The sequence below is a fragment of the Sinohyriopsis cumingii genome, chromosome 10 (genome assembly GCF_028554795.1).
Source record: "Sinohyriopsis cumingii isolate HCF-2022 chromosome 10, ASM2855479v2, whole genome shotgun sequence".
Taxonomy (NCBI): domain Eukaryota; kingdom Metazoa; phylum Mollusca; class Bivalvia; order Unionida; family Unionidae; genus Sinohyriopsis; species Sinohyriopsis cumingii.
The window spans coordinates 26223019-26246804 of record NC_142970.1 but is presented as its reverse complement, the minus strand read 5'-3'; positions in this window follow the sequence as shown (position 1 = coordinate 26246804).

Here is a 23786-nt window from a genome sequence, read left to right as displayed (position 1 = left end):
GAAAGAGCAGCAGGGAGGGCAAACCGGCTCTAATTGGTTCACCTGTATTTTCCGCAAAATGCGACTTCCTGGGAGATCACAAAAATCGTTAAAAAACAAATGCGCGATTATCAGTGACGCGTTGAGAGCGTCGCCCTCCCTGCTGCTCAATTCAAATTTTTTTATCAAGACCAACTCGCTACCGTGTTCTAGGATCATGTAAATTTATTGTTATAAATCCGTGTGGGGTTATTTTAGCACGACTAAAGAAAGTTTTTAATTTATTTATGTCCATATCGCCGCTAAACCAGGTCTGATGAATATTTCGTAACGTGTGAGTATCAACTCCGTTAAAGACAGTAAGAATATTACAGTTATCCCAGATCACTTTAGGAATTTGTGTATACCGCTGGGTTACATAAATCACATCTGTGTCTTTGTGTCTGCCTCTGGAAAATATCCTAGCTGGATTTGATTGTTTATCCAACATTATATCATCGTAAACAACTAAATTGTTAATTGACCCATCAATATCATCAATGCTTGGCGCTTCATTAATGTCAGTTATAAATTCAACAACATCATCTCCGTTTTCATTTAACGATTTTGCGCTTTCATTAAAGTCTTTTAACACTTCGTAGCAACGCTGATCGTCGACAGATAGAGCTACCAGATACAATTTATCCCACTTCATCCACTTCATTATTAAATTATGTAACAACTGCGTCTTACCACTCCCAGATGGACCAATGATAATCATTCGAATATAATTTGGTAACGCAGCAATATGCTTAACTCGTTCTCGTTTTCTTGTAGCAGAAAAGTCAGTGATCTCCATTAGAATAATATAAAATAAATATGGATTTATATTGTGTGAAATGCAGGGCGCGTACACCAACAAGTGATCTAACAACCATTACAACAAAAAAATAATAGATCTGCGGTTACGGGCAAGTGTGAGCGATGCGGTACAAAGAAATTTAAATTTATTTCCACTGGCAAGTCAGTGCAGTCAGGTGAAAAACCAAAACCAAAACCAAAGCCAAAGTCAAAGCTAAAATCAAAACCAAAGTCAAAACCAAAATCAATGTCAAAGCCAAAGTCAAGTAAAAAAAAAAAGAAACACGGGGGTGACATCGCAGCAAAATTAACAAAACAACCTGGGACTCCGTGGGCTAAATACCCAGGAGAAAAACATCTTCCAGGATAAAATTACTGCGGTCCTGGAACCAGACTTGATATCAGACTTGATGACCAAGATCAACCAAAACCAAGTGAGTGTCCGATAAACGCTATTGATAAGGCGTGTCATGCTCATGATGTAGCTTATAAAAGTAAAAATCTACAAGATAGGCATCTCGCAGATGTGAAATTAATTCACGCGTTAAATTCCATCACTGATAAATCTCTCAAGGAAAGATTGGCTAGTTGGTTAATAAAATCCGCAATGAAAAGTAAATTAGCGCTAGGTGCTGGTAATTAATTATAATGGAGTCGATTTATTATTCCCCAAAAGGATATTGGAGGGGTAGTGCAGCAATTAGTAAACTCGCTGAAGCAGCAAAAGTTACGCGAGTTACTGCTAAAAATTGGTTATCCAAACAGGCAATATGGCAAATTTACCAACCACCGCCTAAACAAATTCACTTTGCACATTTCAATGTTAGTGTTCCTAATGAAGTTCACCACGCTTATATATTATTTCTGCCACATGATACCATTAAAATCCGAACACGTCAAATAACATATAAATACGCGCTAACTGTAGTTAATGTTTCAAGTAGATAAAAAGATGCAGAACCGTTAACGACTAAAACAGCATCTGAAGTAGCCGATGCGTTTAAACAAATTTATCAACGAGGACCTCTACAATGGCCACAGTTGTTACAAGTTGATCCTGGCAAAGAATTTCAAGGTGCAGTATCATCGCTGATGAAGCAACATAATGTCAACATCAGACGAGGACATACTGAAATTCACAGTAGTTAAGTGGGATACATTAGCGTCAATGGGAATTAGCATTACAGAGACCCCTGGGACAGATTAGCGTCAAGGGAAATTTAACATGGAGAAAAATCGTGGGTCAGATTAGCGTCAAGGGAAATTAACATGGAGAAAAATCGTGGGACGGTTTAGCGTCAAAGGAATTTAAACAGGGTGGGACTTTATAGCGTCAAGGGAAATTGAACATGGGATTTTTTTTTTTTTAATTTTTTTTTTTTTTAAAAAAAAGGGGTAGGCAATGGAAAGGCTATCTCTTTTCGAGAAATATGGCTGGCCCTGAAAAGGGCCTTTGGGTTTTCTTCTGCTTCTAGTTTCTTCTTTTTCTCCACCAAGTTCTTATTTTATCTCCAACACTCTTTCTCTTCTTTCTTTCTTTTTTTTCTCCTGCTCTTCTTTCTTCTTCTTCTCTTCCTCCTCTTCTTTCTTCCTCTTCTCATTTTCTTCTTCTTTTTCAATCTTTTCGTTCCATTTGCTTATTCTTATTCTTTCCTCTTCATCCTCCTTCTCATCCTTTATCTCTTTCATGACACCACTAATCTTGTCCTTTACCTTTTTTAAGTTATTAATTTCCATCTTTACACGATGGGGACTATAGGAATAATGGTCTTCAACCAGTCTTATCAACATCTGCTCCATCATTCCTAAGTTGTCTAAAACGTCTTGTAATGTTTGTATTTTGTCCATTTGGTTAGAAGCCATCTTCTTTTTTTATTCTTTGCAGAATGGTTTGAACGACGAATACTGTGGGTTCTTATACTTAAAGCGCGTACGTGAAGGAAAACATCCCCCTAAAACGTAAAATTGATCTTACCTAGATCATGACCAAACAACGCGCGGACGTGAAGGAAAACATCTCCTACTTTTTCATTTCATATAATAAAACCCAAACTATACTCTCCACATACGCTAAGAAACAATAAACAAATCCATAATCTACTATCCACACAATCGTACGTGAGCGGGTACAAACACAAACACACAAACACAAACACACAAACACATACGCTAAGAAACAATAAACAAATCCATAATCTACTATCCACACAATCGTACGTGAGCGCTTACAAAACCCAAACTATACTCTCCACATACGCTAAGAAACAATAAACAAAATCCATAATCTACTATCCACACAATCGTACGTGAGCGGTTACAAAACCCAAACTATACTCTCCACATACGCTAATAAACAATAAAGAAACCCATAATCTACTATTCACACAAACATACCTTAGCTCTTACAAGCACCAACACACAAACACATACTCTCACACTATCTTAGAAAAGAGTTAGTGTTTATATTCACACTACTCTACCTACACATTGGCAAATTGATGGTTATTTCTTTTCTAGAGTATTGGGTAGCCCTGAAAAGGGCTGTTTTTTTGGAACTTCATGGACACCTGGTTAATGGTGGCACCTTCCAGGCCTGGCGCCACATACACATCTTATCCCCCAGTTACTTTTTACTTTTTTGGGGGAGAGAGCAGAGGCAGGATATGTCGCTTCAGAATCCCAATTTTCGCTCTCTGGGATTCTGAAATTTATTCTTCTTCTCTTCTTTTCCTTCTCCTCCTCCTCTTCTTTGTTTCTTCTCTCCTCCTCTTTGTATCTTCTTTCCTCTTCTTCTTCTTCTTTATATCTTCTCTCCTCCTCTTCTTTTTTTCTTCTTTCCTCCTCCTCTCTTATCCTTCCCTCCTCCACAATGGCTTCCGCGGCCAGTTCATTCAACAGGCGCCTGGCATATTCCAGATGCACATGAAGTTCCAACAGTTTAGAGAGTCTCGTGTTCATTTTTGGTGTTGATCAATCAACAAAGGTAGCTAGACTGCCCAGCGAGTTTCAATTTATAGTGAAAGCGCGGACGTGAAGGAAAACATCCCCCTAAAAAAACATAAAATTGATGTTACCTACATCATGACCAAAAACAACAACGCGCGGACCTAAAAGAAACACTCACTCACTTTTTTATGCTACCCATCACTATTTTAAAATTTTTTTATAAATCACTTCATTAGACTATCCACATACGCAAAGCAATCCAATCTAACTCCAAATCTACACCTCAAACACCAAAAAAAAAACATGATTTTAATCTACTATTCATACCAACTTACTTAAGCACTTACTAACACACAAACACATACCCTCACATTTTTTAAAAAAGAGTTAGTGTTTATTTTCACACTACTCTACCTACACACATTGGCAAATCGATCGTTATTTCTTTTCTAGAGTATTGGGGTAGCCCTGAAAAGGGCTGTTTTTTTTTTGTTTGCTATGGCATTCTTTTTTTTAGTTTCTAAGAATGCGATGTCCTCTGAGGATAGACTTTCTGGCGATAGGTCTGCTTCTTCGGAAAGAAAAGAAGAACTCTTTGGTGTCGATACGGCAATCGACAAAGCCTCTGTCAGCTTCAGGTTGCTGCTGCTGTTGCTCTTGTTGTTGTTGTTGCTGCTGTCTCTGAAGTCTGTACTTCTCTGTCCATTCTTCTTTTTCCCTGTTCATTTCTTCTCTGAAGAGCTCTTCTATCAGGTCTTCAGTGATTTTTAACATTCTCACATTCTCTATTTCTTCTGGCTTCGGTATCAGACTGTGTCTGACCCTATGCAAATTCACGTAGGTTTCGTTGAGTTTAGCTAGTTTGGAGCACATCTTCTTAGGAGGATGAGTCGACAATGGATGGTTAGACTGGAAACAACCCGGTTCTTAAAGTTAAAGCGCGGACGTGAAGGAAAACATCCCCCACACGGTTTTTGAGTCGCAACGTTTAGTGAGTGTCATGAGAGGGATAGTAAGAAATGAAAGAGCATCAATCAAACATTCTTATAGCTAAACAAAAGACAAAGGCATTTTTTTTTCAAAACACAACATTTTTTATTCAAAAATCACTTAACACTAAACAACAACTCTAACATTTTTAACAATAATCCAACAATATAACATCAAACAATTTTTTTCAAAACACAACAATTTTTATTCAAAAATCACTTAACACTAAACAACAACAACTCTAACATTTTTTAACAATAATTCAACACTAAAAGTTTCTCCACTAGGTAAAGAGGGATAACAGTCTTCCATGGTTTCTAGTAATCTAGGATGACTTCTCTCAAACTGTTGATTTCTATGGTATTATCGAATTCTGCATACAGGATGACGTTCACCGTTTCATCAGGGTCTCGGTCTTTAAACTGAATTTCCACACGAATCTGGCCGGATTTTATAGGGTGGAAATGTCCCTCGTCGCTGCCTTGGTCTGGAGTGAAATCGAAAGCCCACAAAGCGTAGCCTCCTGCATAATCCTCGTACGTAATACCGTGACTGGTATTGGTTCCTAACTGTCCGGTGGCTTCGTACAGGGACAAGTACGATCTCAAGTAATTCTTCTTGGTAAAGTCAGGTTCGAAAGGTCGGGTACACAAGGTCTTGCCATCGCGACTGACTTCGATTTTGGACACGCCAAAGTGTTGAAAGTAGAAAGGATTTTTTTCGGCAGCTCCGTTGAAGGCTGTATTCTCGACGATACCAACGATCAAACGTTTGGGTAACTGTCCTTGGAACAGATGATCTTCGATCATGGATCGCTGTCCCTTGGGAATGGTGAAGGTTTTCACTTCCACGCGTCGTATGGGATACTTGGCGGTCGTTCTACTCAACGTCTGACTGATGTCGTTTCCCACTTTAGGTAACACTTCCACACGGCGTACGTAGAGTCTGGCTTCTAGGATTTTGGTTTTGTAACCGTCACTATCAGCCATCAAATGGAAAGCGGCACTGCTACGATTCAGTCTCAGGCGGACATCCACCCCGTTCAGCAAATACTTCTCTTGCAACCACATGTCCAAATGCAAACGATCCATCAGTTCTAAACTTGTGTCGGCTCCCGTGATTCTCTTTCTTCGTTCTACAAATCCATCATTGTTGTCTTTCTTTTCATCAGTTTCCAATATTTCAAACTTGGTAGGTTCGTCAGCTTCCCATACCACACAGGCATTGAGATGAGTGTTCTTGGCATCTATTCCGTACGTCAAGAGATTTTCCAGGTAGGCACGATAAGGGTAAGTATCCATGCTGCTACTGACCAGTTTGTTATTCAAGTACAAGTCCACTCCACTGAACAAGGAATGCATGAAATTGTTGACGGGAGCTACTGCTTCATCGTCTATAGCACCTCCAGTCTTATCTAGAATTTTGACTTTCAGGTACAAGTAACTGCTATTCAGATCGATGTAATCTTCGGGCTGTCCTTTGATTTCAAACTCGATGGGAGCGGAATCTGTCAGTGAGGAGACGGGGTGAAATTCCACCCACTGGGATTCTTGCATGGTCATCATGGTAGGGGGCATGGCAAACAGATCCAGTTCCGTCTTGGAACAAGCGCAAGATTCTCGGTGCATCATTTTTTTGTCTCTTTTCTCAATAATCGAAAACGTCTAAGTCTCGAACGGTTCTTCTTTTCTTGGCCTTTCTCGCTTGAAGTCTGGTGAAAGGGTGTTTTCTTCGTCGTCTCTTTCTGCCTTGTCCTTGCTGAATGCCTGACTCGGTAGCGTGCAGGGCATTTATAGGTGTTTCTCGTTGGCCTAAAATGTCTTTGCCCGTTTGCAGCAAGACATTTTTGCCTGCCCTCATGAAGGCTTCTTTAGGGTTTTGTTTGTCGATGATGACATTTTGGAGAAATTCTTTGCCTTGCGTCAGTGCCGCATCTTTCAAGGCGTGCAATCCGCGTGTCACCATCGGTTTCAACACCGGGGCCACCGAACGAAAGGCCGATTTTAACATGTCTCCTAAGCCGTGTCCTCGCTGTCGAGCAACCCCTCGGTACACTGGATACATGACTTACTTACGAGTCGTGAGAGAACCGTTTTCGAAAATGGAGTTTCACCGTGACTTTTCCTTTGGTGAATGGAATATTTTGTCCCAGATCTCCTTTTATAGCAATGTTGACCGTGTCCAAATACGACTTACTGACAGGCAAATAGTGAGGATGTACAAATTCGCGGTGGACGTGGTAAGTGTTTCCACCTTCCTCGTCAGCGTTCGTGGCAGAATCTACTTTGAAAGGAATGACACGCAGTAACGGTACGGAGGTGTGTCCCACCACGTTGTACTCCACCACATCGGAATACACGAACATCAAATTCAGTCCTTGGTTCAGTTCTACCGGGGCACGAAATAACTTGCTAAAAGACTCGTTGTCGTAAACGATGGGTAATTCGTTTTTGTTGAGCATGGCCTTTCTCATGTCCATGTCTCCGCCCAACATGTCAAACAATTCAGGACAAAATAAAATGGACACGATTTAACTTCGTTCAAATTTCATCAAGAAGCGACGAGCTGTTTTGTGGTACTCCATGGTGACACTTTTGCTGACATGCTCCAAAGCTTTCAGAAACACGACATTAAACCTGGAGGTTATGTGCTGACCAAATGTTGACCACTAAAATAATAGCCTGGGGGAATGAACAAGTGATAGGTGGTGTACTTTTGTGTACGGGTTTTCTTGTCATATTTGACATTGCTATCCATCCACTGTTGCATTTGCTCGTCATGAACTTCCACATCAAAAAAATTTTGATTGGGAAGGACATTGAGGACTTGGGTCGGGTGAATCATTTCTACTAAAGCCACTTCCCAATGGGCTTCGTGATCTAAGGGGATGGCCTGAGGTAATTTGGCCGTGTAACAGCACAACGTGTTGTTGGGAAACACTTCCATGGAACTGTCACTGGGTAAAGTTAAGTAAAATTGGTTTTGGTGACTTATAATTCCAGAGTTCTGTGGCTGTCCGAGGGGATATTACTGGACGTCAGAGGCGTGTCTCCGTCTAAAATGGGGTTCTGATTGTGGTTGAAGTGGTGACTGGCACTGGCACTGGACACAAGGTTCCCGGGGTTTCCGTTCGAGGAGAATTTCAGGGAGGGATTAGGAAGCAGGTAACCGATGCAACTGCTCAATAAAATGGTCCACAATTGTTTGTCTCCTTGTTGCAAACTCAAATTGGCGATGGCTGCCCCGATGACACAATACACCACGAAGATTTGGCAGAAAAAGACGATTTGCGTTTTAGGCACACGTTCTCCACACCACACCCACAAGGGTTGTTTTTGTAAATCTTGCACAGAAGAACTAGGTGAAGGAGGAGTGGTCGACGTAGCTGCGTCTGCTGTGTGAAAGGGCATGATGGTCACTTCTTTTTATAGTCGATGACTTGCGAAGCGTCGATCCAAGAATCAAAACTGGGTGGATATCCTTTCCAACGTACTTTGACTTCTTTGACACGTCGTTTGCCCACTTTACGGGTTCTGCGTTCGAGAATGCTTTCGATGTCGTACACGTCGTCTTCTTTTTTGGTGACACGTTGTAACTCGGGCAAATAAAACGTTCCTTTGAGCACTTCTACGTTCATGTCTTCCAATTTATAGACGGCAGGATGGCGACCATGCACTCGTCCAGTGACGCGAAACAATTCGGTCGTCCAGTTAGGTAAGTAACCTTTGTCGAAAGTGCGTTTGGTTTTGCCAATGCGCACCCAATCTCCTACGGCCAACTCTCCACTTTTCTTGGGGACAGCCCTCGTCGGGGACGTACCAAACAGACGCTCAAACACCAGCACTTCGTTGTCGGGAGTCACGTCTTGCGGGGCACGTCCGATGCTTCGATGGTAAGATTGGTTGTACGCTTGCACCAGGTGCGGTAAGATGTCGATGTACTTCAGAGTGTGGTGATGCGTAAAATATTTCCACATGCGTTCTTTCAAAGTGCGTTGAAAACGTTCCACGATGCTGGCTTTGGTTTCGGGATTCTCGGTGGTAAAAAAATGAATGTCACGTTTCTTTAATTCTTTTTGGAAAGCTTGGTTCAGAAATTCGGTGCCTTTGTCCCTTTGCCATCGAAGAGGGTGACGACCGCTTTGTTTCAACACCCGTTGCAGGGCTCGCACTAACTCGCTGCTCGATTTGGAAGTCAAGGGTACGACCCAAGCAAATTTGGAAAAGACATCGATGACACAAAACAAATATTTGTAGCCACGATTGTAGCTGGCTAAATGAGAGACATCGGCTAAATCGGCTTGCCATTGATGATCGATGCCTTCCACTCGGGTGCGACTTCTGGCAAACTTGCGTCGAATGGGTTTGTGTAAAGTGTAGGTAGCTTGTTCTTGTAACCATCGTTGCACTTGAGGTAAACGGAGTCTTTTCAGTCGCGTTTTGGCAGCACGATACAATTTTTGAACTCCTGCGTAACCTGCAGGATGGGAGGAATCGTAGTAAATGCTGGTTAAGACTTTTTCCATTTTTATTTTTTGTGTTAATAAGACACCCTCTCTTGGAGGATGCTACTCTTTTTCTCTTGGGGTATTTTCTTGGATTGCAATGCTTTGCGTGTGCGGCCAGCAATAGGTGTCGAAGAGGAGAAGGATGTCTGAGCGGGGGATATCGGTTCTTGTTTCACTTCTGTCTTCACTTTCTTTTTCTCTTGTGAGGAAGAAGGGGTGGCCATCATCTTTTTAATCCATCCAATTCTGGAGGTAGGTGGTGTTGTTAACTTGCGTACTTTTTCTGGTGGAGTTTGAAACCCTTCCTCTTCTTCTCCTTTTTCTGTCTTGGTCACGGGTACTGGTGGTACTGGTACTGGTACTGGTGATGGTGCTGGACTTTTCATCAAGGTCTTAAAATCTTTCAGAGTGGGTAGAGCTGTTTCGTCTAAAGCTTTCTGGTGAAATAGTTGCAGTCGTTGCAAGAGTTGACCGTACTTTTGCGATTTTTCTGTTTCGGACAAATCTTGGCGATCCATCAAGGACTGCAATTCGTGTTGTAACTGGGACATCTCGTTCAAATGGGGATTGGGAGGTAAATGCGGGGTGTGTTGTTCTTGCCACCGATGGTATTCCATCCATCGTTTGTAAGGCACTAAAGCTAGTTTTCGTCCTTCCATGGGGTTGTCAGGGGTCGATTCTGAGATCTTGGAACTTCCGAGGCCTTTTTATCTTGCTCCCACCAGTCCTCCCAACATGGTTCCCAAGACTCCTTTCAGTATGGGGCCTAACAAGAGAGGTAAAATACCTCCACGTTGCACTAACATCTTCTTTTTTTGACGAATGGGAATTTTCTTTTGAACCATTTGGCGAAGAACGTGACGATGTTTGCCTAAGCATTGTTTCTGGTGTTTGGACAAAGGGATCGTGCCTTTCAAAACGTTCAAACAACATTCGCACACGGTATCGATGACCTCTTTGGAGGCTGTTTGAATGAGTTTTTTTCGTAGGGGTGGAGAAGCTTTGGACAGAACAGATAACATGTCCCCATTTTTGGCTAAACGTGGTGGCAGTCCTTTCCTTTTCTTTCCTTGGGGTTTTCTGGAGGGTGACATCTTTGAGTCTTCAGGAGCACCAAAAAACACTGATACCCGACTTGGTCACAGGCCTTTTTTATACTGGAACGCGTCGCCACTGATTGTCTTTACGTCGTATTAGTTTGAGGACAGGCATGACACGTCGTGCAGGGGTACGTAACGGACTAAATCGAGCCAGTTCTTGCTTGGACAAATCCAGTAAACTTTGTAACATGCCCGATCTTTCTTGAACTTTGATTTTGGGAGAAGGTACTTTGTGAGCAGCAGCCACTGCCACTAAATTGGAAGGTCCTGCCACTGGGGAAGTTCTTTTGGGGGTCATCAACGGAGAAGTTCTTGGTGTGATCAACGTCTCCAAGTACTCTTCAGTTCTGGGTGTCATTAACGGAGAAGTGAACAAACGTGAAGCTGCCGGAGACGCAGTCACCGCCGTGGCAGGTCGTGGTTTGCGAGTGTAAGGTTGCGTCCTGGCCGAAGTGCCTCTCTTGCGACTAGTTTTCTGTGGACTTTTCTTTTCCTGGGGGCTTCTTTTCTTTTTCCGGGGTGGTGGTGGTGTCTGGTCAGAGGAGGGTCCTGCCACTGGAGAAGTTCTCCTAGGGGACCTGGTCTTTTTCTTCTTGGGGCTTCGTTGGACTTTTGTCTTGGGTATAACTTTGGGGGCATTAGGATCCCATCTTAAGAGTGAGCGAATGATGACCCCTCCTAGAGTACCGCTCCCTCCAGGTTTCAAAATGATTTGTTTTTTGGTTTGAGTGTCGATGCGGGGATCGGCCAGTTGGACCAAAGCGACTTTGTTTCGATCGAAAAAGCGTTTGGTTTGATGAGGAATCTGAATGATTCCTTGGAGTAATTGACGTGCCGTCACCGTGAACCATCGTAAGACTTCTTTGAGACTAGCTTCTAAGACACGAGCTCGTGTTTGTGGATTTTTTTCTCGACTGATGCCATACAAGGCACGAATCAATTTGACGGGAAGATGCGACTGAAGGGACGTCATGTTCGCACTGTGTGAGACAGACGAAAAAGGGTCTGAGGTTTTTATAGATTTTTTTTATGGGGAGTGAAATGAAGTCGAGGACGGAGACGTGTACAGGACAGGCCCTCCGTCTTGGCACCAGTGGTGAAACAAGTGGGTACGAAATCGCAAATCCTCGGGAGTCGTAGGTTTCAAATCGACGAGTCAATAGGCGTGTGGCGTTTGAGTGGCATCGTCGTACGCCTGAGTCAGCCAAGGCGTTCCTAACTGTTTGGCTAAGACTTGCACTTGCGATTTATCTCGAGGGCTTTTAAACAAGACCACGTAATGCGCATTGGGACTGATGGTGCGATGGGCTTTACTTTGTTGAAACAAGTTTTGGGTGATGTAAACGACACTGGCATTACGGTGATGCCCTTTGCGCGTGAACCACAGTTTAATTTCTTCTTCGTCTTCTCCTAACATGTCGTCGAAAATGACCAAATTGGTTTGACGGGAGTCAGAGACGATGCCGTCGTCTTCTTTAGGAATGCCTTCCACAAACACGATGGAATCGCCTTGACTATCTCGCAAGAGGCTGTACGCCGATTGCCACTCTTTGTAACACCACACGATCCGTTGAGGGGGCCGATCGATCAAATGATGTTTATGTTCGATCAAACGTTTGGCGAATTCGGTTTTGCCAGAACCGCTAGGTCCAGCAATGAGCATGTTAAAGGGATGGCGAAGATACAAAGCCTCCCAACTGGCACGATCTAAGTGTTCGTCGATGACTTTGACAGTAGAGGAAGAGGGAGCAGAGACAGTAGAGGTAGCCATGGTGTGAGGAATGTCACTTGTGACACGAAAAAACAAACAAGACAAGAGTTTATATACTTTTTCAAAACACGTTTATTGAATATTTTTTTCAAACATGAATACGAAAGACAAAAATACATAAAAGCCAAAGGCTTAAGTACAAGAATAAAAGGTACATGAACGTGGAATAAAAAACAAGTTACTGTACAACAACCACATGTTTTGGGTAAAGTTCTAACCAGTTCTATAGTAGGGGTAAGGTCACACAAGTGTCCTCCCGAAAGGGTCTTTCAGGCCTGTCCACGACAGTCCTGTCCTCGGTGACGGGTTCTTCTGGCACCGTCACTAACACAGGTTGAAAAGTAACTTTTTTCCTTGAATAACTCTCGTGGATACTGGGCCACCTCTTGTGTCCAAGCCTCAAAACCCTGGTCTCGGTGATGTCCAACATTTGACTCCTAACCAATCTGGTTTCTTCTTCGTCAACGACATGGTAAGTTACTTCAATGAACAATGAACTATTGGTCTTGGACGTTGTCCCTTTTTATATGCTGACCAATATCGATGTGACCGTACGGCAACGTAAAGTGATTGGGAAGTCTCACTCGCTTCTGGTACACGATTTGATAGATTTTTTCCAGGGGCCGACTGACGATGTGGTGAGTGGGTAAACGTACAATCTTGTTCGGTTGATAAGTGGTCACTTTAAAGTTTCCATCCTCTCCCGATTGCAAGGCTTCTTTCAATACCCCAAAGTTGACCACTCGACTGGTACGATGATTCAGAGTCAGTCCTTTCACTTTGCACGTCGTGTGCACTTCTCCTTGCTTGTCCCGGTATTCGTAGCCGTAATTTTTGGGACCACCACTGACGAAACTTAGAATCTTGTCGTCGGGATGCTCGTCTGTCCAGGCTCCTAAACGGTCTCCTTCGATGTCAGGGTGCTGTTGAATCGGGTGATGGATGTAAATGCAACTGTCCGTGTCAAAGTACAGGACGCGTTCTTCTAACAGTTCTAAAGCTTCGTACAATTTTAAGCGAGCATGAGCTGTCACGTAAGCCGCAATGATGACATTTCCAAAAGGGTCGTCTTGTACAAAGTCCAGATCTTCTTCGTAATTGACCAAGATCAAATCCTCTCGAACTACGTCCACGTGTTTCATGTATTTGGTTTTGTCGTGAATCATCTGGAAATAGCGGGAAGGTTCTGTCAAATATTCCGTCTTGGGTAAACACGGTCGTTGTGCCATTTTACCCCACAAGCAATTTAACATCACTTTGGCAAACGATCGCCTGCCTTCGTTTTTTTCGATGTGCTCTAAAGAGATGCCTTCTTGTTCGTAGTATTTCTCTTTGAATTGTATTTGGTCTTCGGGAGTGTGACACCAGGAAGGATAGCCGCTGGCTTCTTGTTTCAGTTTCAAAAAGGCATCCACGTAGTCGGCGAAAATGCCTTTCTGAGTAGGGTCACCCTTGTGGTACTGTTGTGTCTTGGGAAAGTGGCAAATTTCGTACACTTCTAACAGTTGGTATCCCATGTCCAGAGCTTTGAACAATTCCACGCTGACCCAGGTTCCCGTCAAGGCACGTTCTTCCTGGCTGTGATGGCAAGGTTGGTCCTGGTTGCACGTTTCGGCACAAGTACGGCACAAGGGAAACATCAGTTTGCCTTGACAATGGTGAGGTAAGACGGGATGGTATAGGTTCGTGGGAGGCAAAACTTTGCACTTGATCAAGCCTTCGTATTGTCGAATGTTTTTCAGGTCGATGTGTTCCGTCAGCAATTGCGGGTGCCCTACAGGAAAGCGACAATATTTGCACACGTAGGGATACAACGAACACACGTCCAAGTTTTTGATTTCTTCTCCTTTCCTTCGTCGGCTTGGTACAGCAAACAGGTGGCATTGGTCCTTCCTCCGTACAAACTATCCCTCGGGTTCAGCGGGTCCATGAACTGGTAACTTTCCACGAGGCGTTTAAACTCGGGATCGGTTTTCATACGGTGATCGTACTCGTGTTCCCACATTTCCACCACTTGGTATCCTTCCTGTTCTAACTTTAGGCGTCGCTGACAAGTGTCCTGGTACAGGTCTTCCATGGTCCGTTGTAAAAACTGATTTTTAGTGTCACGGTCAGGGTAGCAGACGGGACATCCGTGAAATAAGCAACCGTTAAACTCGTACACGATCTTGGGGTTTTCTAAGTCCCAGCCATCGACCGAATACGTTCCGATGGTCTTTTCGCCTCCTCCGTTGCGGGCATGCTGAATCCACTTGTCTTCCTTGTCGCACAAGTAATGTAACCAACGTAGGGCTTTGACCGAGTATATTGACGTTTGACATAGTGGGTTGTTTGAGGACTGATGACAGCCACGGTGTTTTCAGGCATGAATCGTTGGCGGTACACTAAGGAACACGCTTTGGCATTGGTGCAAGCTTCTTTCAAATGATCGACCCCTCCGTGTTCCATGAACAGTTCTCGAAATTTTCCACAGCAACGTCGTAAAATGTCCACGTCGGAACGACAATACTTTAACATTTCTTCCTGAAAGTCGAAAGGGTCCGAGGCGTGAGCCTGGTACCAAGCGTAGAAAGCTTCTCGTTGTTCGGTACGCATGTTGTCGGGGTCGTAATAGTGAGCCTCAGGCAAATGGGGTAGAACGGCGTGTTGATTGGCTTCCGTATTGAAAAAGTGTGGAAAGTACCCTTTAGCTATTTCTGTCATTCCAAACGTTTTAGGCATTCGGCTCAAAGGCATGGCCAAATAGCTCATCGAATCTTTAAACTGTACTTGTCCCACTTGCATGAAAATGATTTTGGCTCCATTCAAAATCACTTTAGGACGTTCGGTGCCTTGTTCCGTATAGTATCTGAGAAGAAACTGTCCATCGTATCCGGAGAAATTGTGAGCCATCACCGTGGCATGACGATGACAATCTCCGTAACGTTCGATGTCCTCTTGGTTCCACGTCTTGTCGATGGGGTCTAAGACCCATTGGGCAAAATCGGCTAACGTGTTTGGTCCCCGAAAGATTTTTTCACGTCCTCCAGGAATCTTGCTGCAGTGAGGGCAATGACTGAAGATAGGTTCTTGAATGCACTTCTCGCACGCTCGATGAGCCACGCAGAAATTAGGGATGTGAATGCCAGTCTCTTGCATGCATTCGAAATCGACAAAGATGAAATTGCCTTTCTTCTTGTGACCGTCCTCTTTCTCTGGTGGGGGTTGGTATTTTTGCACGTAACATTCGTGTTCCAAGTCCACGATGTGGTGACAAATGTGACATTTTTTCTTTCCTCGACATACGTGTGCCTTGGCATTGTTGGTAAGTATGCCTTGTCCACACGTAGGGCACAATCTCAGGAGTTGACAAGCACATTTCTTCTGTGAACCTTGTGTTTTCAAATGTTGTTGGTAACAGGTAGGACTGACAAACGTGCGCAAACAAGTCGAACAAGGCACTGGTTCTTCGCTCAGACAGGGTGGAGAGGCCAAACATCCTGGGCATTTCATTCCACAATGCTTGTGTTGCTCTCGATTGTTATAACCATAGTCACATTTCTCACAATAATAACCGTATCCAAGGAATCCAGTGATACTGGTAATGGTATCGAAATGATCATCGTGATGATAGACATGAATGTATTTTCCGTCCTTAAAATCTTCGCTTCGAAACAACAGAGTTCCACGCATTTCTTGAGGGTGCACTTTCAAGGTGTAGCGTGGAGCTAGGGCATCTTGCAATTTTTGCATCTCAGGAATGCCACAGGGTGTGTCTTTGGACAGTCCGGCTTGTTGCAACAGGAGTTCTGCTTCATTTCGTTGTTTGGCTCGGTCGGATTGTTGAATAGTTTTCCAGGTTCTTTTCCATTCTACCGTGTCGTTCTTGTTGGCATAGGTTCGTCCCACCACGATGGCACGGGCTAAACACATTTGGTCTTGAGGGTTGTTAATTCGGACGAGACTCTTTTTGGTGTTGCGAAGGTCGTCCACCAATAACATCTTTTTGCGTCCTGTCCCTTGAGGAAGAGAGACGTGGGCCATTTTCAGTGTGGCTTTACCATCGGTGATGTCAAACTGGTCATTAGATTGTTGTACGTGTTGAATCTTGTCCATGATTTTGGAAGGGGTTAGTTCTGCAGGTCTGCTAAACTCGATCCAAACAGGGGATTTCAAACCGTCGTGATCTATGGATAGTGTCAAGCGATCGTCTTCTTTGGGTTGACATTGTCGCTTGTTTGCGGTGAGCAAAGAATCCCACATCTCAGTGATAAACCCTTCTGCTTTCTCCAAGGGTACGTCGGCCTTGAAATCTTTAAACTTCACCGTGTAGGTGTAAGCCGTGGTTCTAAATTTTCTAGAGGAGCGCTTTTCCGTCTCTCGAATGGAATAGTATTTTTCAGGGTTGACTAAGGGTGGTGAACTTGGTTTAGAGGTTTCAAATTCTGGTTCACTCATGTCCTCTTCAAAATCACTGGCATGAATTTGTGTCAAGATTTCAGCCCTGGTACGACGCGATAGATCACGTTTCTGCCTCTTACTTTCTTCTTCTTCTTCTTTCTTCTCGAATGAATGGGATCGTTTCATCTTGAGTGCAAAACGTCAAATGACTCAAGTTTAAACACCATAGACTAATTTATAGTCTTGGCAAACCAGCGTATATAAAAAGGGTGTGTGTCTTGTCCTTTCACTATTCATTTCACTCTCAAGCCGAGCACAACGATGGAAGAGACTACCCAGATGGAACGTTTCGTCAGAGCTTTGCGAGGGGTCATTAGAAAATTCTCTTCAGACCAGCCTACGGACTACTCTCCTTCCTTTCGAGATAAAAGTCAAGATACTTGTTATATCTGTCAGAAGAAAGGGCATTGGTCTTCAGAGTGTCCAGACCGTCAAAAAAGAAAAAAAAAACAGGGGCTAAAAAAGACAAAAGTCAAGATACCTGTTATTATTGTAAAGAAAAAGGACATTGGTCTCCAGATTACCCAAAAAAAGAAACAAGAGGAGTCAGAAGAAAAGAAGGATTCTTCAGAAGAAGAGAGGGATTCTTCGGAAGAAGAGAGGGATTCTTCAGAGGAAGAAGAGGAAGAAAGAAGCCAATTCCATTTAAAAGAGGCAAAGAAACAGGAGAAGAAAAGAAGAAGGGAAGAAAATGAGGAAAAAACGGTGAAGAAATTCAAAAAACAGAGAGACTAAACAAGGAGAAAGAAGAAGTCAATGAACTTTTAATTAAAGTGTTCTGTGGTGAATTGTGAATTGGATTATAAAAAAATGGATAAAAGAATACATGAATGATATAAGGTAAGTGTCTTTGAGTTTTGATTTTAAAATAAGAAGCTAAACTCAAGCACTCATACACAGACACGTACTATAAGGGTAAAATGGGTGGGGTTTATTTTTGAGTTATTGGCAAATTGAAATTGTATTTCTTTTCGAGAAATGTGGGTGGCCCTGAAAAGGGCCTTTTATTTTGGTGTAGGGGTGAGTTTAACCAATCAACTTTAACTGCCTTAAGCCTTTGCCACGGCCAAGGCCTACTTCTGATGATTGGGTTGAAATCACTAAGGGTGGTACGACAGGCTTAGTCACAGGGTTGGCGTGTTTAGCTCGGGAAGGTCGTATTCTCTTCGGTCGTGATAAAGAAGTTTGATACATTTGTTTCAGACTTCTTAACTCCGCTAAAATGTCCAACAGTACCGTAGTGGTTTGATTTTCACCCTCTTGTTTCTTTGCTGCTACTTCTTCTTGCTGTTGTTGCTGTTGTTTTTTTCTTACCTCTTCTTGTTGCTGTTGCTGTTGCTGTAGGAGAAAAGCTTGTTCCGCTTCCTTTTGTCGTTGCATAAATTTCTCCAATTCTTCTTTCTGTCTCTGTCTAAAATTCTCCACTTGCGGTAATGAAGAAGGTAACGAAGGTTCCGGAACAAATTCTTGCGAGGTAAGAAAATCCACAAAATCCCAATGTACCTCTTCTGAAAGTAAGTCCGGGTTCCCTTGGGCAGTCTCCCCTGCTGGTGCACCCCAATGGATCGTTTTCTGAGTTTCCGTCATGTTGAATCACTGTCGCATAGATTGACTGCACACAAGCGCTAGCGAATCTATATAGACCAACTGACGTCACAGACTACTCTCTTCGGATTGGATGCGGGCTGACTGAATTTTGTAACGCGTGCTTGGATTGGTGAATGAACTCAATCCGTTTCAATCCTGCCTCTACCTATAAATAAGCGCAGTTCAGTGCATTGATTCACTTGTTCTCGTCGCTTCAAGATGTGGACCGATGTGCAATCTTCTACGCTTGTGTCTTCCATGATGTTCCGGACGGACATACCCATGTATGTCCGATCCAAGTGGACCGTTGTCCACAGGACAAATACCAGTCTGTGGATACGTAGGATCTACGTAGAAAGACAAGGATGCCTGAAAAGAGTGCTGATTTACGGACCAACAGTGAGACGTAGTCTAAGGACAAGAAGAAGACCAATGCAGTGCCCTTTATGTTAATGAATACATTAACATAGGCCCTTTTCAGGGCCAGCCATATTTCTCGAAAAGAGATAGCCTTTCCATTGCCTACCCCTTTTTTTAAAAAAAAAAAATTTTAAAAAAAAAAAAATCCCATGTTCAATTTCCCTTGAAGCTATAAAGTCCCACCCTGTTTAAATTCCTTTGACGCTAAACCGTCCTACGATTTTTCTCCATGTTAATTTCCCTTGACGCTAATCTGACCCACGATTTTTCTCCATGTTAAATTTCCCTTGACGCTAATCTGTCCCAGGGGTCTCTGTAATGCTAATTCCCATTGACGCTAATGTATCCCACTTAACTACTATTCACCGTGATCAGGAAATTGTTGAGCGATTTAATCGAACACTTGCTGAGCGGTTATTTGGATATCAATGCGCGAAGGAATTCATTCAGGACAAGAGATCACGCGAATGGGTTGCAAGATTACCAAATGTGATAGCTGCATTAAATAACGAGATTACTCGAACAACCAACATGAAACCTATTAACGCAATTACCAAAAAACATATACCCGTACGACGTGATTCTTCAGCACAGCCGATACTGGGTGATGTCACTGTGAGATATTTATATGAACAGGTGAACTTGAAAAGGGAATAAAAGAGCGACTGATCCTATTTGGAGTATTACCACACACAAGATATCTAACATAACCAGATCTACTGGTAGACCAGCAATCTATAGACTGGATTCGACTGCTCCTCAACGTGGGTTTACACGTGAACAACTACAAGTAATTCCCGAGGACACACAATTACCGCCCAGATCACTTAACTAGCACCCCTACGCCGGTTGCACTCAAGACAGGTCAGCATCACATTTTCGCGTGTATGACCAAGACGATTATCTTTTCTATCTACGGTAAATTGTCTTGAATGTTTATCCGAATACTGCCACAACATTATACAATTACAGCTTGCACAATGATTATTCTGCTGTTGTTTCAGTGTCATGATAAATTCAACATCAAGGTCAAATTCTCGATTATTTTTTTTTTGTCACTCTGTTTGTAACCATTTAATTTTTTTCTTATTATATCATTGCTGTTTTCATTATTAATTTCATCAGTCATTGACTCATCCAAAATAATCCTTCGCAGTTGAGATATTCTTCTGACTCTTGACACAGCTAAGTAAACTAAGTTTGACCACTCGATTCGATCATCAATGATCCAAACAACTGTATCAGAGATAGTCAGTCCTTGAGATGAATGAATCGTCATTTTGTATCCTAGCGTCCACGGGGATTTATCGGCGCGCAGTGCATCATCAACAACATTGACATCAAGTGCAACAACATCGCTTAATACGAGATTCTGCTTCCTCCCTGACTGTCCTGGTATATCAATGTCAATATTCTTTAACCGCGAATCAGCTGGTCTATAACACAATGGCACTGGCAGTGTTGGAAACTTTTTCTTGTGTAATTGAAATAACTGCTGTTGAAGTGTGTCTCTGACTATCTTTCTACTTGCCACTATCAAATCGTTTGGTCTCCACGTTTTCCAAAAGTCGTTCAAGGAAGTTTCTGAAATCACCTTGCGCATAATTTCACACCGAATTTTATTCGGTTGTAGTCTGATTAATGTTTTAAATTCCTTTAGTTCTGCATCAAGAGATCTGTGATCATCAGTCACTACTTCGTAATAATCAACAAAATTCTTCAACCAATTGTGTGGAGATGGTCCAACAAACGGAGGTGGCTGACCGTGATCGCCGGACATAACCACTGCAGTATTTTTTGTTAATAACCAATCGAGAAATGGTTTTAATGTTTCTAACGGTACCGTACATATTTCGTCCCAAATTATAACTTTTGGAATATATTTCTCTCCCATTCGATCTGGAGTCCACACACCACCGCTGTATTTGAAAAAGCTGTGATAAAAGTACAAGAATTAACTCCTCGTTGTTTCATCTCCCGCGCGAGTCTTTGTGTTGGTGTTAGCACAATCATATCTGAATTCCGAAATAATTCGATCACTCGAGTTGTCTTACCAAAACATCCCGGCCCGTTCAAATAAACGGTTTTGTGTCTGGATACTGGATCATACACAGATGGAGCATTCGACATTTCTGATAATTCTGATTTGCAATAACTATCCTTAACCGCAACATCAGTGGATTCACAATAACAATGTAACATTTCCTTTTTTGTTCTACACGAACCCCATGATTCATCATTGCTTGTGAAACGAGCCAGTAACTCTGAATATCTTTTATCGATATAAAATGAATCCGTTGCAACTCTAACTGCAGTGTCAGGAAATCTATTTATCATCGATAGCAAATTTATAGAAACATAAGCGAGCATCGAAGATCTTAGATGTGTGTACTGAGGCGATTCTCCATTGATGTAACTAACAATTGTACCCAACCTTGTTCCGTCAGACAAGTAAGCATCTTCCCGATTACAAAGTATATTTCTCGCAGTGGCATCATTAATTATAAAATATAATTCAACATCATCCATAATCAATCGTGAGTGATGCCGTTTATGATCATATGCACCACTTTGAGTAAATTTACCGATTATTCTTCTACCGAGATCTTTTGCTGTTTTTTCACTGTTATTGAGTTTAATCTTAAGAATATTAGAAGCATCATTAACAATGACATCCGCGGATAGGTCTGGATATTCCTGCGCATACTCTTCGATGACTTCACCGAGACTGATACGCTCCGGTGTTGGTAACCAAACCGAAGTCTGCGGCCGATATGATATAATTGCTTCACTGACAACCAACGATATCAACATTTTACTGTCAAGCATATATCGTAATAACACTGTTGGCACCCAACGTTTCTCCGAAAAGTGTCTGCCAAACCAAACATAACAAATAGCATGAAGATTCATAGTGAATTCAAACGACACTACACGAGCAAATCCTATCAGGTCAAAATCAGGTAATGGACCATTAATTGATACTCTTACCATCTCATGACAAAGATGACAAAATTTTTTAAAATATCCAGCACATTCACCCATCCCAAGAAAACTTCCGGGATAACACGCGGTCATGTCTACGGAAATCATCTCGCTGATATTATACTCGGTGTTCCACAAACCACCGTGTCCGTATTCGATACAACTATCCTGGACATCTTCAAGGAACTCAGCGTGCGTTGGTCTCCATGAATTCCTCTCTCTCGCGGCGTGGGCAGCAACTGACGAAACTGTAAAACAATTAGTTAATAACTGCTCAGTATTTTCTGTGTATCTCTGTGCGAGTTTTCTCATTTCTTCGTGGAGAGATTCTTTACGATATAATTCGCCGTTAGGTCTTACAAATTGATCATATTCGCCATCTTCGGAACTTTTAAACCACCACACTGACGCAGGGTCGTTTCTGCTTATTCGGCTAATAGCATCAAACATTCCACTCCAAAAGCTCTCTGACGAGTAATATCTCACAATACGATTTCGTGGAAATATTGTTACTGCGTTAGTCCAAGCGTGAGCGTTATGGTCAATAATTTCAATTGGTGCTCCCATTGACTTATTTACTGATTCATATAAAACCTCCCCCGTTAATGTTTTTACTATCATTGGAAATTTTAATTTACTTGATAACTCAGCGACATCGTTTATTGACGCTCCTGTATCCTTAACCGATTCAGCCCATTTGTTTATTTTTTCACGTCGCAATCAATTAAACCGTTTCCACGCTTCGCATTTGTAAAATATTCCATTACTCGCTCGGCTACACAATTCAGCTTTGAAAATCTCATCGGGGTAAGATCATTAATGCTAGGTCTATCATTTAGCTGATAGATTCCATAAATGACCGCGGTCACAGGATACGCTCGAGCGTGATATGGTTTATCAATCCCAGTTAACATTTCTGGTTTGGAATCTTTACTTAACAGAGCGGTTTTTCCATTAGCAAGGACAGGATCACGTTTGTCACGGATAATCCACATATCGGAATCTGCTTGCACAATAAACTTTATTCTGAAATGATATTTTTGATTGAGGTAATCGATAACTGTTTTCGCTCGTGCATCACTCATTGTAGCGTCCTTGACATCGTTGTTGCGTCTAATTTTTGAATGTAGACCACACGTGAGATGCTCCAACATTACGAAATTCTTATTTGGCATCTCTGATAATATCAAACAGACCAGTCAGGGTTTGCCTCCGCGAATCAATGGTTAGTCTGTCAAGATCAAATCTAGAAGCTTTCCGGGGCCTGATTGCAGATAATCTCTCAAACTCTTCCATATTATATTTAAGACAAACATTTAAATAAGAAAAAAAAAAATATATATATATATATATATATATATATATATATATATATATATATATATATATATATATATATATATATATATATATATATATATATATATATATATATATAATGCCTCAAACCAATCAGTGCAAGTGGCTTAAATTGGGATCTGTAACATTTACAAAGCATTCGGAAAGGGGGTTTAGGACCAATACCGTGTCTGCGATGTGGTATTGGAGTCAGGGGTAAAACACAGTTATGTGCAAGTTGCGCGGGGAAAAGATATCGTGAACTTAAGAGATATTATAACACAAAAATAACAATGATGCGTTGAAATGTGAGCGCGATTATATGACTAGGTTCTCAGACAAATATAAATTAGACAAATAACATTATTATATGAAATGAATGAAGAAGTTGTCCCACATCCCATCATCAGGAATTACGAAGCGAATCATAATGGTGATATTAGAAATTGTAGGTTGAAAGAAACAGTTGGTGCTGTTAATAATACTGGTTATCTAAAGTTCAAAAGTTGGAAATAAAAACTATTATAATCATCGATTTGTATTCGAGGTTTGTTACGGAGATATCGAAGACGGTTTTGTGATCGATCACGCTGACAAAAATAAACTTAATAACTCTCCTCAAAATTTACAAGCCATCACACAGAGCGAAAATTCTGCACGAGGAAGTACTGGTAAATTTAAGAGCGTTACAAGGAAAGTTGTCAGATCTTTCAACATAAGTACCCGTGAAGAGAAAATATTTTAGTCAATGTATGCGGCGTGCAAGTATTTCGGTATTAACGGGAGATTAGTCCAATTTGTTGCAGAAAATATAATCAAATCAACTTTTTCATACAAGTTTAATAGCTGGATTTTATTTCGTTTTATAGATACAGATAACGGA